At 45.5% G+C, this 14,913-nt stretch overlaps 10 non-coding genes across 10 annotated transcripts; 2 read left to right on the top strand and 8 right to left on the bottom strand.

The window, feature by feature from the left end:
* Positions 1–31: 31 nt before the first annotated feature.
* Positions 32–138, bottom strand: LOC146819999 (U6 spliceosomal RNA). The gene has a single exon (XR_014963794.1). It is a non-coding gene; the product is annotated as a U6 spliceosomal RNA (small nuclear RNA).
* Positions 139–2,013: 1,875 nt separating this feature from the next.
* Positions 2,014–2,120, bottom strand: LOC146819998 (U6 spliceosomal RNA). Its single transcript, XR_014965335.1, has one exon. It is a non-coding gene; the product is annotated as a U6 spliceosomal RNA (small nuclear RNA).
* Positions 2,121–3,981: 1,861 nt separating this feature from the next.
* On the bottom strand, positions 3,982–4,088 carry LOC146819997 (U6 spliceosomal RNA). The gene has a single exon (XR_014963783.1). It is a non-coding gene; the product is annotated as a U6 spliceosomal RNA (small nuclear RNA).
* A 1,855-nt stretch (positions 4,089–5,943) lies between these two features.
* LOC146819996 (U6 spliceosomal RNA) lies at positions 5,944–6,050 on the bottom strand. The gene has a single exon (XR_014963772.1). It is a non-coding gene; the product is annotated as a U6 spliceosomal RNA (small nuclear RNA).
* Positions 6,051–6,822: 772 nt separating this feature from the next.
* Positions 6,823–6,895, top strand: TRNAR-ACG (transfer RNA arginine (anticodon ACG)). The gene has a single exon. It is a non-coding gene; the product is annotated as a tRNA-Arg (tRNA).
* Positions 6,896–7,894: 999 nt separating this feature from the next.
* On the bottom strand, positions 7,895–8,001 carry LOC146819994 (U6 spliceosomal RNA). Its single transcript, XR_014963761.1, has one exon. It is a non-coding gene; the product is annotated as a U6 spliceosomal RNA (small nuclear RNA).
* Positions 8,002–8,783: 782 nt separating this feature from the next.
* Positions 8,784–8,856, top strand: TRNAC-ACA (transfer RNA cysteine (anticodon ACA)). The gene has a single exon. It is a non-coding gene; the product is annotated as a tRNA-Cys (tRNA).
* Positions 8,857–9,864: 1,008 nt separating this feature from the next.
* Positions 9,865–9,971, bottom strand: LOC146819992 (U6 spliceosomal RNA). The gene has a single exon (XR_014963750.1). It is a non-coding gene; the product is annotated as a U6 spliceosomal RNA (small nuclear RNA).
* Positions 9,972–11,836: 1,865 nt separating this feature from the next.
* On the bottom strand, positions 11,837–11,943 carry LOC146819991 (U6 spliceosomal RNA). The gene has a single exon (XR_014963739.1). It is a non-coding gene; the product is annotated as a U6 spliceosomal RNA (small nuclear RNA).
* A 1,855-nt stretch (positions 11,944–13,798) lies between these two features.
* Positions 13,799–13,905, bottom strand: LOC146819990 (U6 spliceosomal RNA). The gene has a single exon (XR_014963728.1). It is a non-coding gene; the product is annotated as a U6 spliceosomal RNA (small nuclear RNA).
* Between the last annotated feature and the right edge of the window lie 1,008 nt (positions 13,906–14,913).

Below are 14,913 nucleotides of genomic sequence, written 5' to 3'. Positions count from 1 at the left end.
AACATAGAACATTTCTCTCCTGAAAGCTGGTAAAAATATGGAACGCTTCACGAATTTGCGTGTCATCCTTGCGCAGGGGCCATGCTAATCTTCTCTGTATCGTTCCAATTTTAGTATATGTGCTGCCGAAGCGAGCACACTTCATTGATGAACCTACAATGTTTATAAACTCTCTAAATCTACAGTCTCTAGACATAGGGTGGCCTGGCAGAGATGCTCGGATGGCCTGTAAGCATTCAAATCTGAGCCAATGGGCAAAAATGAATGAAGAGTAACAATCCATTATTCTTCACTGCATTTGTGGTCCAAGACTTCACCAATTGGAAGTATGTAGATTATGCCAGGGTTGCAAAGGCTCATGGTTCAGGCTACAGACAAGGAACATTGTGACATCACGCTGCCTGTGGAACAGTGATATTAGAGGTGAAACAGCTGCACAGTAGGTTAGGTGAAGGGCTCTGAGAGTGGAAAGGCAGCATGCCTGGGTCCCTGGACAAGGTGAGCCTATGACAAGGTGTCTGAATTTTCGCCTGTATTGTAATATTAAACACTTTATTGTTGTACCCGCCTGCTGATTAAGAAGTCCTCAAGATCAGCTCCACACAGACGTGGAACTGATGATGTTAATGCAGACTATTTAAGAAACTGAGGCTGATCTAAAACATTTCCTTGGATCTAGGACCATTTCGCCTGACTTTTAGGTCCTTCCTCCTCCTAAAGTCCTTTGTATAAGTTAGGAACACCTGACAGAACAGAATTTCAGGAGGTCCCTCAGGTGGGTTTACTTGTGTCTTCTGGTTGTGAGCAGTAAACATGGCTAAAAAGGTTGATGGAATGGTGTTTTAAAACACACACACACACACACACACACACACACACACACACACAATTTCTGGTCCTCTTAAGGACAAAAGTATGGGTGTACCTACATGGGGCCAGTGGCGCAATGGATAACGCGTCTGACTACGGATCAGACGATTGTAGGTTTGATTCCTATCTGGCTCGAAAGGGTCATAGGTCCCTGTTTATGGTATTCCTGTGGAATTCTTATTTACCTCAGACTTGTTGTAGGTTCAATATTCTCGAGCACGACTCATCCAGCAGTCGTTCCATGGTAGGGCTGCAGTAATAGGACCACGGCTAGTTAAAAGTTTCTCATTTGCTGCTGGATTCTATGTGAAGGCCGTCATGTGGTGTGCTGCTTTTGTATTTCAACATGGGTCTCTGAGTCTCTAAACTAGGAAAAAATCTTGTTGAGAAAAGTGTGTGTGAGAGGATCTGTGGGTGCAGGCAGGTGTGTGCACTTGAGTGCTGACCCATTTACATGTGTGAGAGAGACAAGCAAATTGCCTGTGGGATGTAGGCCTACAACTGGAACCAAGCAGCCAGGCATAACCACAGGTAAGGAGAGAGGAAGGCAGTTCATTATTAGAGCAGGATCATGAGCATCTTGCCCTGCTCCCTTCTGCCCCGATCGGCCACGATCGGCCAAGACCTCTCTATTAGGGTGGAGGGTGAACATTTCTTGGACCTCAGAAACTGAGGGATGCAGGCCCAATATGTCCTCCAAGGGCCTAGAGGACCCGGTGCCCAATCATGCCTGGTGTTTTTCAGCTTACCCGACCAATCTGGTTGCAAGGCGGATTTTAACAGTACTGCTGAAAAGGGACTCCCAGACAGCCCTGAGGCCATCATTTGCATAGGCCCTCCCCTTCTCTTTGTCTTGCTTCCCACAAAGCAACGCATCGCTGGCAGCAGTATAGATTTGGGGGTTGTGAAGAATAATGACAGGGAGGCTGAAGAAGAGAAAGAAAAGTCCCAGAAGTCCTGCAGGCTTCCTTGCTAAATGCAGCTGGACACATAGAGTGCACCTTCTTTACTGCGAGGTAAATACATTAAAAATGTTGAGGAGAGAAAAATTGAAAAATACATATTAGGAGGAAAGCACTGGAACCTGCTTTATTATTTCAATTAGTCTTGAAAACATAGAACATTTCTCTCCTGAAAGCTGGTAAAAATATGGTACGCTTCACGAATTTGCGTGTCATCCTTGCGCAGGGGCCATGCTAATCTTCTCTGTATCGTTCCAATTTTAGTATATGTGCTGCCGAAGCGAGCACACTTCAGTGATGAACCTACAATGTTTATAAACTCTCTAAATCTACAGTCTCTAGACATAGGGTGGCCTGGCAGAGATGCTCGGATGGCCTGTAAGCATTCAAATCTGAGCCAATGGGCAAAAATGAATGAAGAGTAACAATCCATTATTCTTCACTGCATTTGTGGTCCAAGACTTCACCAATTGGAAGTATGTAGATTATGCCAGGGTTGCAAAGGCTCATGGTTCAGGCTACAGACAAGGAACATTGTGACATCACGCTGCCTGTGGAACAGTGATATTAGAGGTGAAACAGCTGCACAGTAGGTTAGGTGAAGGGCTCTGAGAGTGGAAAGGCAGCATGCCTGGGTCCCTGGACAAGGTGAGCCTATGACAAGGTGTCTGAATTTTCGCCTGTATTGTAATATTAAACACTTTATTGTTGTACCCGCCTGCTGATTAAGAAGTCCTCAAGATCAGCTCCACACAGACGTGGAACTGATGATGTTAATGCAGACTATTTAAGAAACTGAGGCTGATCTAAAACATTTCCTTGGATCTAGGACCATTTCGCCTGACTTTTAGGTCCTTCCTCCTCCTAAAGTCCTTTGTATAAGTTAGGAACACCTGACAGAACAGAATTTCAGGAGGTCCCTCAGGTGGGTTTACTTGTGTCTTCTGGTTGTGAGCAGTAAACATGGCTAAAAAGGTTGATGGAATGGTGTTTTAAAACACACACACACACACACACACACACAATTTCTGGTCCTCTTAAGGACAAAAGTATGGGTGTACCTACATGGGGCCAGTGGCGCAATGGATAACGCGTCTGACTACGGATCAGACGATTGTAGGTTTGATTCCTATCTGGCTCGAAAGGGTCATAGGTCCCTGTTTATGGTATTCCTGTGGAATTCTTATTTACCTCAGACTTGTTGTAGGTTCAATATTCTCGAGCACGACTCATCCAGCAGTCGTTCCATGGTAGGGCTGCAGTAATAGGACCACGGCTAGTTAAAAGTTTCTCATTTGCTGCTGGATTCTATGTGAAGGCCGTCATGTGGTGTGCTGCTTTTGTATTTCAACATGGGTCTCTGAGTCTCTAAACTAGGAAAAAATCTTGTTGAGAAAAGTGTGTGTGAGAGGATCTGTGGGTGCAGGCAGGTGTGTGCACTTGAGTGCTGACCCATTTACATGTGTGAGAGAGACAAGCAAATTGCCTGTGGGATGTAGGCCTACAACTGGAACCAAGCAGCCAGGCATAACCACAGGTAAGGAGAGAGGAAGGCAGTTCATTATTAGAGCAGGATCATGAGCATCTTGCCCTGCTCCCTTCTGCCCCGATCGGCCACGATCGGCCAAGACCTCTCTATTAGGGTGGAGGGTGAACATTTCTTGGACCTCAGAAACTGAGGGATGCAGGCCCAATATGTCCTCCAAGGGCCTAGAGGACCCGGTGCCCAATCATGCCTGGTGTTTTTCAGCTTACCCGACCAATCTGGTTGCAAGGCGGATTTTAACAGTACTGCTGAAAAGGGACTCCCAGACAGCCCTGAGGCCATCATTTGCATAGGCCCTCCCCTTCTCTTTGTCTTGCTTCCCACAAAGCAACGCATCGCTGGCAGCAGTATAGATTTGGGGGTTGTGAAGAATAATGACAGGGAGGCTGAAGAAGAGAAAGAAAAGTCCCAGAAGTCCTGCAGGCTTCCTTGCTAAATGCAGCTGGACACATAGAGTGCACCTTCTTTACTGCGAGGTAAATACATTAAAAATGTTGAGGAGAGAAAAATTGAAAAATACATATTAGGAGGAAAGCACTGGAACCTGCTTTATTATTTCAATTAGTCTTGAAAACATAGAACATTTCTCTCCTGAAAGCTGGTAAAAATATGGAACGCTTCACGAATTTGCGTGTCATCCTTGCGCAGGGGCCATGCTAATCTTCTCTGTATCGTTCCAATTTTAGTATATGTGCTGCCGAAGCGAGCACACTTCATTGATGAACCTACAATGTTTATAAACTCTCTAAATCTACAGTCTCTAGACATAGGGTGGCCTGGCAGAGATGCTCGGATGGCCTGTAAGCATTCAAATCTGAGCCAATGGGCAAAAATGAATGAAGAGTAACAATCCATTATTCTTCACTGCATTTGTGGTCCAAGACTTCACCAATTGGAAGTATGTAGATTATGCCAGGGTTGCAAAGGCTCATGGTTCAGGCTACAGACAAGGAACATTGTGACATCACGCTGCCTGTGGAACAGTGATATTAGAGGTGAAACAGCTGCACAGTAGGTTAGGTGAAGGGCTCTGAGAGTGGAAAGGCAGCATGCCTGGGTCCCTGGACAAGGTGAGCCTATGACAAGGTGTCTGAATTTTCGCCTGTATTGTAATATTAAACACTTTATTGTTGTACCCGCCTGCTGATTAAGAAGTCCTCAAGATCAGCTCCACACAGACGTGGAACTGATGATGTTAATGCAGACTATTTAAGAAACTGAGGCTGATCTAAAACATTTCCTTGGATCTAGGACCATTTCGCCTGACTTTTAGGTCCTTCCTCCTCCTAAAGTCCTTTGTATAAGTTAGGAACACCTGACAGAACAGAATTTCAGGAGGTCCCTCAGGTGGGTTTACTTGTGTCTTCTGGTTGTGAGCAGTAAACATGGCTAAAAAGGTTGATGGAATGGTGTTTTAAAACACACACACACACACACACAATTTCTGGTCCTCTTAAGGACAAAAGTATGGGTGTACCTACATGGGGCCAGTGGCGCAATGGATAACGCGTCTGACTACGGATCAGACGATTGTAGGTTTGATTCCTATCTGGCTCGAAAGGGTCATAGGTCCCTGTTTATGGTATTCCTGTGGAATTCTTATTTACCTCAGACTTGTTGTAGGTTCAATATTCTCGAGCACGACTCATCCAGCAGTCGTTCCATGGTAGGGCTGCAGTAATAGGACCACGGCTAGTTAAAAGTTTCCCATTTGCTGCTGGATTCTATGTGAAGGCCGTCATGTGGTGTGCTGCTTTTGTATTTCAACATGGGTCTCTGAGTCTCTAAACTAGGAAAAAATCTTGTTGAGAAAAGTGTGTGTGAGAGGATCCGTGGGTGCAGGCAGGTGTGTGCACTTGAGTGCTGACCCATTTACATGTGTGAGAGAGACAAGCAAATTGCCTGTGGGATGTAGGCCTACAACTGGAACCAAGCAGCCAGGCATAACCACAGGTAAGGAGAGAGGAAGGCAGTTCATTATTAGAGCAGGATCATGAGCATCTTGCCCTGCTCCCTTCTGCCCCGATCGGCCACGATCGGCCAAGACCTCTCTATTAGGGTGGAGGGTGAACATTTCTTGGACCTCAGAAACTGAGGGATGCAGGCCCAATATGTCCTCCAAGGGCCTAGAGGACCCGGTGCCCAATCATGCCTGGTGTTTTTCAGCTTACCCGACCAATCTGGTTGCAAGGCGGATTTTAACAGTACTGCTGAAAAGGGACTCCCAGACAGCCCTGAGGCCATCATTTGCATAGGCCCTCCCCTTCTCTTTGTCTTGCTTCCCACAAAGCAACGCATCGCTGGCAGCAGTATAGATTTGGGGGTTGTGAAGAATAATGACAGGGAGGCTGAAGAAGAGAAAGAAAAGTCCCAGAAGTCCTGCAGGCTTCCTTGCTAAATGCAGCTGGACACATAGAGTGCACCTTCTTTACTGCGAGGTAAATACATTAAAAATGTTGAGGAGAGAAAAATTGAAAAATACATATTAGGAGGAAAGCACTGGAACCTGCTTTATTATTTCAATTAGTCTTGAAAACATAGAACATTTCTCTCCTGAAAGCTGGTAAAAATATGGAACGCTTCACGAATTTGCGTGTCATCCTTGCGCAGGGGCCATGCTAATCTTCTCTGTATCGTTCCAATTTTAGTATATGTGCTGCCGAAGCGAGCACACTTCATTGATGAACCTACAATGTTTATAAACTCTCTAAATCTACAGTCTCTAGACATAGGGTGGCCTGGCAGAGATGCTCGGATGGCCTGTAAGCATTCAAATCTGAGCCAATGGGCAAAAATGAATGAAGAGTAACAATCCATTATTCTTCACTGCATTTGTGGTCCAAGACTTCACCAATTGGAAGTATGTAGATTATGCCAGGGTTGCAAAGGCTCATGGTTCAGGCTACAGACAAGGAACATTGTGACATCACGCTGCCTGTGGAACAGTGATATTAGAGGTGAAACAGCTGCACAGTAGGTTAGGTGAAGGGCTCTGAGAGTGGAAAGGCAGCATGCCTGGGTCCCTGGACAAGGTGAGCCTATGACAAGGTGTCTGAATTTTCGCCTGTATTGTAATATTAAACACTTTATTGTTGTACCCGCCTGCTGATTAAGAAGTCCTCAAGATCAGCTCCACACAGACGTGGAACTGATGATGTTAATGCAGACTATTTAAGAAACTGAGGCTGATCTAAAACATTTCCTTGGATCTAGGACCATTTCGCCTGACTTTTAGGTCCTTCCTCCTCCTAAAGTCCTTTGTATAAGTTAGGAACACCTGACAGAACAGAATTTCAGGAGGTCCCTCAGGTGGGTTTACTTGTGTCTTCTGGTTGTGAGCAGTAAACATGGCTAAAAAGGTTGATGGAATGGTGTTTTAAAACACACACACACACACACAATTTCTGGTCCTCTTAAGGACAAAAGTATGGGTGTACCTACATGGGGCCAGTGGCGCAATGGATAACGCGTCTGACTACGGATCAGAAGATTGTAGGTTCGATTCCTATCTGGCTCGAAAGGGTCATAGGTCCCTGTTTTATGGTATTCCTGTGGAATTCTTATTTACCTCAGACTTGTTGTAGGTTCAATATTCTCGAGCACGACTCATCCAGCAGTCGTTCCATGGTAGGGCTGCAGTAATAGGACCACGGCTAGTTAAAAGTTTCCCATTTGCTGCTGGATTCTATGTGAAGGCCGTCATGTGGTGTGCTGCTTTTGTATTTCAACATGGGTCTCTGAGTCTCTAAACTAGGAAAAAATCTTGTTGAGAAAAGTGTGTGTGAGAGGATCTGTGGGTGCAGGCAGGTGTGTGCACTTGAGTGCTGACCCATTTACATGTGTGAGAGAGACAAGCAAATTGCCTGTGGGATGTAGGCCTACAACTGGAACCAAGCAGCCAGGCATAACCACAGGTAAGGAGGGAGGAAGGCAGTTCATTATTAGAGCAGGATCATGAGCATCTTGCCCTGCTCCCTTCTGCCCCGATCGGCCAAGACCTCTCTATTAGGGTGGAGGGTGAACATTTCTTGGACCTCAGAAACTGAGGGATGCAGGCCCAATATGTCCTCCAAGGGCCTAGAGGACCTGGTGCCCAATCATGCCTGGTGTTTTTCGGCTTACCCGACCAATCTGGTTGCAAGGCGGATTTTAACAGTACTGCTGAAAAGGGACTCCCAGACAGCCCTGAGGCCATCATTTGCATAGGCCCTCCCCTTCTCTTTGTCTTGCTTCCCACAAAGCAACGCATCGCTGGCAGCAGTATAGATTTGGGGGTTGTGAAGAATAATGACAGGGAGGCTGAAGAAGAGAAAGAAAAGTCCCAGAAGTCCTGCAGGCTTCCTTGCTAAATGCAGCTGGACACATAGAGTGCACCTTCTTTACTGCGAGGTAAATACATTAAAAATGTTGAGGAGAGAAAAATTGAAAAATACATATTAGGAGGAAAGCACTGGAACCTGCTTTATTATTTCAATTAGTCTTGAAAACATAGAACATTTCTCTCCTGAAAGCTGGTAAAAATATGGAACGCTTCACGAATTTGCGTGTCATCCTTGCGCAGGGGCCATGCTAATCTTCTCTGTATCGTTCCAATTTTAGTATATGTGCTGCCGAAGCGAGCACACTTCATTGATGAACCTACAATGTTTATAAACTCTCTAAATCTACAGTCTCTAGACATAGGGTGGCCTGGCAGAGATGCTCGGATGGCCTGTAAGCATTCAAATCTGAGCCAATGGGCAAAAATGAATGAAGAGTAACAATCCATTATTCTTCACTGCATTTGTGGTCCAAGACTTCACCAATTGGAAGTATGTAGATTATGCCAGGGTTGCAAAGGCTCATGGTTCAGGCTACAGACAAGGAACATTGTGACATCACGCTGCCTGTGGAACAGTGATATTAGAGGTGAAACAGCTGCACAGTAGGTTAGGTGAAGGGCTCTGAGAGTGGAAAGGCAGCATGCCTGGGTCCCTGGACAAGGTGAGCCTATGACAAGGTGTCTGAATTTTCGCCTGTATTGTAATATTAAACACTTTATTGTTGTACCCGCCTGCTGATTAAGAAGTCCTCAAGATCAGCTCCACACAGACGTGGAACTGATGATGTTAATGCAGACTATTTAAGAAACTGAGGCTGATCTAAAACATTTCCTTGGATCTAGGACCATTTCGCCTGACTTTTAGGTCCTTCCTCCTCCTAAAGTCCTTTGTATAAGTTAGGAACACCTGACAGAACAGAATTTCAGGAGGTCCCTCAGGTGGGTTTACTTGTGTCTTCTGGTTGTGAGCAGTAAACATGGCTAAAAAGGTTGATGGAATGGTGTTTTAAAACACACACACACACACACACACACACACAATTTCTGGTCCTCTTAAGGACAAAAGTATGGGTGTACCTACATGGGGCCAGTGGCGCAATGGATAACGCGTCTGACTACAGATCAGACGATTGTAGGTTTGATTCCTATCTGGCTCGAAAGGGTCATAGGTCCCTGTTTATGGTATTCCTGTGGAATTCTTATTTACCTCAGACTTGTTGTAGGTTCAATATTCTCGAGCACGACTCATCCAGCAGTCGTTCCATGGTAGGGCTGCAGTAATAGGACCACGGCTAGTTAAAAGTTTCCCATTTGCTGCTGGATTCTATGTGAAGGCCGTCATGTGGTGTGCTGCTTTTGTATTTCAACATGGGTCTCTGAGTCTCTAAACTAGGAAAAAATCTTGTTGAGAAAAGTGTGTGTGAGAGGATCTGTGGGTGCAGGCAGGTGTGTGCACTTGAGTGCTGACCCATTTACATGTGTGAGAGAGACAAGCAAATTGCCTGTGGGATGTAGGCCTACAACTGGAACCAAGCAGCCAGGCATAACCACAGGTAAGGAGAGAGGAAGGCAGTTCATTATTAGAGCAGGATCATGAGCATCTTGCCCTGCTCCCTTCTGCCCCGATCGGCCACGATCGGCCAAGACCTCTCTATTAGGGTGGAGGGTGAACATTTCTTGGACCTCAGAAACTGAGGGATGCAGGCCCAATATGTCCTCCAAGGGCCTAGAGGACCCGGTGCCCAATCATGCCTGGTGTTTTTCAGCTTACCCGACCAATCTGGTTGCAAGGCGGATTTTAACAGTACTGCTGAAAAGGGACTCCCAGACAGCCCTGAGGCCATCATTTGCATAGGCCCTCCCCTTCTCTTTGTCTTGCTTCCCACAAAGCAACGCATCGCTGGCAGCAGTATAGATTTGGGGGTTGTGAAGAATAATGACAGGGAGGCTGAAGAAGAGAAAGAAAAGTCCCAGAAGTCCTGCAGGCTTCCTTGCTAAATGCAGCTGGACACATAGAGTGCACCTTCTTTACTGCGAGGTAAATATATTAAAAATGTTGAGGAGAGAAAAATTGAAAAATACATATTAGGAGGAAAGCACTGGAACCTGCTTTATTATTTTAATTAGTCTTGAAAACATAGAACATTTCTCTCCTGAAAGCTGGTAAAAATATGGAACGCTTCACGAATTTGCGTGTCATCCTTGCGCAGGGGCCATGCTAATCTTCTCTGTATCGTTCCAATTTTAGTATATGTGCTGCCGAAGCGAGCACACTTCATTGATGAACCTACAATGTTTATAAACTCTCTAAATCTACAGTCTCTAGACATAGGGTGGCCTGGCAGAGATGCTCGGATGGCCTGTAAGCATTCAAATCTGAGCCAATGGGCAAAAATGAATGAAGAGTAACAATCCATTATTCTTCACTGCATTTGTGGTCCAAGACTTCACCAATTGGAAGTATGTAGATTATGCCAGGGTTGCAAAGGCTCATGGTTCAGGCTACAGACAAGGAACATTGTGACATCACGCTGCCTGTGGAACAGTGATATTAGAGGTGAAACAGCTGCACAGTAGGTTAGGTGAAGGGCTCTGAGAGTGGAAAGGCAGCATGCCTGGGTCCCTGGACAAGGTGAGCCTATGACAAGGTGTCTGAATTTTCGCCTGTATTGTAATATTAAACACTTTATTGTTGTACCCGCCTGCTGATTAAGAAGTCCTCAAGATCAGCTCCACACAGACGTGGAACTGATGATGTTAATGCAGACTATTTAAGAAACTGAGGCTGATCTAAAACATTTCCTTGGATCTAGGACCATTTCGCCTGACTTTTAGGTCCTTCCTCCTCCTAAAGTCCTTTGTATAAGTTAGGAACACCTGACAGAACAGAATTTCAGGAGGTCCCTCAGGTGGGTTTACTTGTGTCTTCTGGTTGTGAGCAGTAAACATGGCTAAAAAGGTTGATGGAATGGTGTTTTAAAACACACACACACACACACACACACACACACAATTTCTGGTCCTCTTAAGGACAAAAGTATGGGTGTACCTACATGGGGCCAGTGGCGCAATGGATAACGCGTCTGACTACGGATCAGACGATTGTAGGTTTGATTCCTATCTGGCTCGAAAGGGTCATAGGTCCCTGTTTATGGTATTCCTGTGGAATTCTTATTTACCTCAGACTTGTTGTAGGTTCAATATTCTCGAGCACGACTCATCCAGCAGTCGTTCCATGGTAGGGCTGCAGTAATAGGACCACGGCTAGTTAAAAGTTTCTCATTTGCTGCTGGATTCTATGTGAAGGCCGTCATGTGGTGTGCTGCTTTTGTATTTCAACATGGGTCTCTGAGTCTCTAAACTAGGAAAAAATCTTGTTGAGAAAAGTGTGTGTGAGAGGATCTGTGGGTGCAGGCAGGTGTGTGCACTTGAGTGCTGACCCATTTACATGTGTGAGAGAGACAAGCAAATTGCCTGTGGGATGTAGGCCTACAACTGGAACCAAGCAGCCAGGCATAACCACAGGTAAGGAGAGAGGAAGGCAGTTCATTATTAGAGCAGGATCATGAGCATCTTGCCCTGCTCCCTTCTGCCCCGATCGGCCACGATCGGCCAAGACCTCTCTATTAGGGTGGAGGGTGAACATTTCTTGGACCTCAGAAACTGAGGGATGCAGGCCCAATATGTCCTCCAAGGGCCTAGAGGACCCGGTGCCCAATCATGCCTGGTGTTTTTCAGCTTACCCGACCAATCTGGTTGCAAGGCGGATTTTAACAGTACTGCTGAAAAGGGACTCCCAGACAGCCCTGAGGCCATCATTTGCATAGGCCCTCCCCTTCTCTTTGTCTTGCTTCCCACAAAGCAACGCATCGCTGGCAGCAGTATAGATTTGGGGGTTGTGAAGAATAATGACAGGGAGGCTGAAGAAGAGAAAGAAAAGTCCCAGAAGTCCTGCAGGCTTCCTTGCTAAATGCAGCTGGACACATAGAGTGCACCTTCTTTACTGCGAGGTAAATACATTAAAAATGTTGAGGAGAGAAAAATTGAAAAATACATATTAGGAGGAAAGCACTGGAACCTGCTTTATTATTTCAATTAGTCTTGAAAACATAGAACATTTCTCTCCTGAAAGCTGGTAAAAATATGGAACGCTTCACGAATTTGCGTGTCATCCTTGCGCAGGGGCCATGCTAATCTTCTCTGTATCGTTCCAATTTTAGTATATGTGCTGCCGAAGCGAGCACACTTCATTGATGAACCTACAATGTTTATAAACTCTCTAAATCTACAGTCTCTAGACATAGGGTGGCCTGGCAGAGATGCTCGGATGGCCTGTAAGCATTCAAATCTGAGCCAATGGGCAAAAATGAATGAAGAGTAACAATCCATTATTCTTCACTGCATTTGTGGTCCAAGACTTCACCAATTGGAAGTATGTAGATTATGCCAGGGTTGCAAAGGCTCATGGTTCAGGCTACAGACAAGGAACATTGTGACATCACGCTGCCTGTGGAACAGTGATATTAGAGGTGAAACAGCTGCACAGTAGGTTAGGTGAAGGGCTCTGAGAGTGGAAAGGCAGCATGCCTGGGTCCCTGGACAAGGTGAGCCTATGACAAGGTGTCTGAATTTTCGCCTGTATTGTAATATTAAACACTTTATTGTTGTACCCGCCTGCTGATTAAGAAGTCCTCAAGATCAGCTCCACACAGACGTGGAACTGATGATGTTAATGCAGACTATTTAAGAAACTGAGGCTGATCTAAAACATTTCCTTGGATCTAGGACCATTTCGCCTGACTTTTAGGTCCTTCCTCCTCCTAAAGTCCTTTGTATAAGTTAGGAACACCTGACAGAACAGAATTTCAGGAGGTCCCTCAGGTGGGTTTACTTGTGTCTTCTGGTTGTGAGCAGTAAACATGGCTAAAAAGGTTGATGGAATGGTGTTTTAAAACACACACACACACACACACAATTTCTGGTCCTCTTAAGGACAAAAGTATGGGTGTACCTACATGGGGCCAGTGGCGCAATGGATAACGCGTCTGACTACGGATCAGACGATTGTAGGTTTGATTCCTATCTGGCTCGAAAGGGTCATAGGTCCCTGTTTATGGTATTCCTGTGGAATTCTTATTTACCTCAGACTTGTTGTAGGTTCAATATTCTCGAGCACGACTCATCCAGCAGTCGTTCCATGGTAGGGCTGCAGTAATAGGACCACGGCTAGTTAAAAGTTTCCCATTTGCTGCTGGATTCTATGTGAAGGCCGTCATGTGGTGTGCTGCTTTTGTATTTCAACATGGGTCTCTGAGTCTCTAAACTAGGAAAAAATCTTGTTGAGAAAAGTGTGTGTGAGAGGATCCGTGGGTGCAGGCAGGTGTGTGCACTTGAGTGCTGACCCATTTACATGTGTGAGAGAGACAAGCAAATTGCCTGTGGGATGTAGGCCTACAACTGGAACCAAGCAGCCAGGCATAACCACAGGTAAGGAGAGAGGAAGGCAGTTCATTATTAGAGCAGGATCATGAGCATCTTGCCCTGCTCCCTTCTGCCCCGATCGGCCACGATCGGCCAAGACCTCTCTATTAGGGTGGAGGGTGAACATTTCTTGGACCTCAGAAACTGAGGGATGCAGGCCCAATATGTCCTCCAAGGGCCTAGAGGACCCGGTGCCCAATCATGCCTGGTGTTTTTCAGCTTACCCGACCAATCTGGTTGCAAGGCGGATTTTAACAGTACTGCTGAAAAGGGACTCCCAGACAGCCCTGAGGCCATCATTTGCATAGGCCCTCCCCTTCTCTTTGTCTTGCTTCCCACAAAGCAACGCATCGCTGGCAGCAGTATAGATTTGGGGGTTGTGAAGAATAATGACAGGGAGGCTGAAGAAGAGAAAGAAAAGTCCCAGAAGTCCTGCAGGCTTCCTTGCTAAATGCAGCTGGACACATAGAGTGCACCTTCTTTACTGCGAGGTAAATACATTAAAAATGTTGAGGAGAGAAAAATTGAAAAATACATATTAGGAGGAAAGCACTGGAACCTGCTTTATTATTTCAATTAGTCTTGAAAACATAGAACATTTCTCTCCTGAAAGCTGGTAAAAATATGGAACGCTTCACGAATTTGCGTGTCATCCTTGCGCAGGGGCCATGCTAATCTTCTCTGTATCGTTCCAATTTTAGTATATGTGCTGCCGAAGCGAGCACACTTCATTGATGAACCTACAATGTTTATAAACTCTCTAAATCTACAGTCTCTAGACATAGGGTGGCCTGGCAGAGATGCTCGGATGGCCTGTAAGCATTCAAATCTGAGCCAATGGGCAAAAATGAATGAAGAGTAACAATCCATTATTCTTCACTGCATTTGTGGTCCAAGACTTCACCAATTGGAAGTATGTAGATTATGCCAGGGTTGCAAAGGCTCATGGTTCAGGCTACAGACAAGGAACATTGTGACATCACGCTGCCTGTGGAACAGTGATATTAGAGGTGAAACAGCTGCACAGTAGGTTAGGTGAAGGGCTCTGAGAGTGGAAAGGCAGCATGCCTGGGTCCCTGGACAAGGTGAGCCTATGACAAGGTGTCTGAATTTTCGCCTGTATTGTAATATTAAACACTTTATTGTTGTACCCGCCTGCTGATTAAGAAGTCCTCAAGATCAGCTCCACACAGACGTGGAACTGATGATGTTAATGCAGACTATTTAAGAAACTGAGGCTGATCTAAAACATTTCCTTGGATCTAGGACCATTTCGCCTGACTTTTAGGTCCTTCCTCCTCCTAAAGTCCTTTGTATAAGTTAGGAACACCTGACAGAACAGAATTTCAGGAGGTCCCTCAGGTGGGTTTACTTGTGTCTTCTGGTTGTGAGCAGTAAACATGGCTAAAAAGGTTGATGGAATGGTGTTTTAAAACACACACACACACACACACACACACACACAATTTCTGGTCCTCTTAAGGACAAAAGTATGGGTGTACCTACATGGGGCCAGTGGCGCAATGGATAACGCGTCTGACTACGGATCAGACGATTGTAGGTTTGATTCCTATCTGGCTCGAAAGGGTCATAGGTCCCTGTTTATGGTATTCCTGTGGAATTCTTATTTACCTCAGACTTGTTGTAGGTTCAATATTCTCGAGCACGACTCATCCAGCAGTCGTTCCATGGTAGGGCTGCAGTAATAGGACCACGGCTAGTTAAAAGTTTCT

Source organism: Triturus cristatus, chromosome 6 (genome assembly GCF_964204655.1).
Source record: "Triturus cristatus chromosome 6, aTriCri1.1, whole genome shotgun sequence".
NCBI lineage: Eukaryota > Metazoa > Chordata > Amphibia > Caudata > Salamandridae > Triturus > Triturus cristatus.
This window is presented reverse-complemented; position numbering and strand designations above follow the sequence as displayed.